The sequence below is a fragment of the Triticum urartu genome, chromosome 1, assembly GCF_003073215.2.
Source record: "Triticum urartu cultivar G1812 chromosome 1, Tu2.1, whole genome shotgun sequence".
In the NCBI taxonomy this organism is placed as follows: Eukaryota; Viridiplantae; Streptophyta; class Magnoliopsida; order Poales; family Poaceae; genus Triticum; species Triticum urartu.
In genome coordinates, this window is record NC_053022.1 from 495,371,516 (window position 1) to 495,372,117 (window position 602).

Consider the following 602-nt stretch of genomic DNA (forward strand, 5'->3'; position numbering starts at 1 on the left):
TTAGCTTGATTGATTCACTGGATGGAACTTCATCTAGCACATTTGGCAGTTGCTCTCTTTGTGAACCATTTGTCTCATCGAACCGCACATCCACTGTTTCAACCACTTTGTAATGAAAGAGAAGAGATTGAAGACTCTGTAGGAGTGCGAATCCTTTCCATATCCAAGCATAAAACCCTCATGTGCTTTTGGTGCAAACTTTGAGGTGTGGTGTGGGTCCTTGATCCAGCACCTTGCGCCAAACACTCTGAAGTAACTGACATTTGGCTTCTTGCCAGTTAGGAGTTCATAAGATGTCTTGTTCAGAAGCTTGTGAAGATAAACACGATTGATTGTATGGCATGCAGTGTCAATGGCTTTAGTCCAGAATTTTCTTGGAGTCTTGTATTCATCTAGCATCGTTCGGGCCATCTCAATGAGTGTTCTGTTCTTGCGTTCGACGATGCCATTCTGCTGTGGCGTGTACGGAGCTGAGAATTCATGTGTGATGCCCAAGGTATCAAGATATGTATCAAGGCCAGTGTTCTTGAATTCAGTGCCATTGTCACTTCTGATGTGCTTTATCTTGGCGCCGTAATTGTTCATAGCTCGATTGGCGAAGC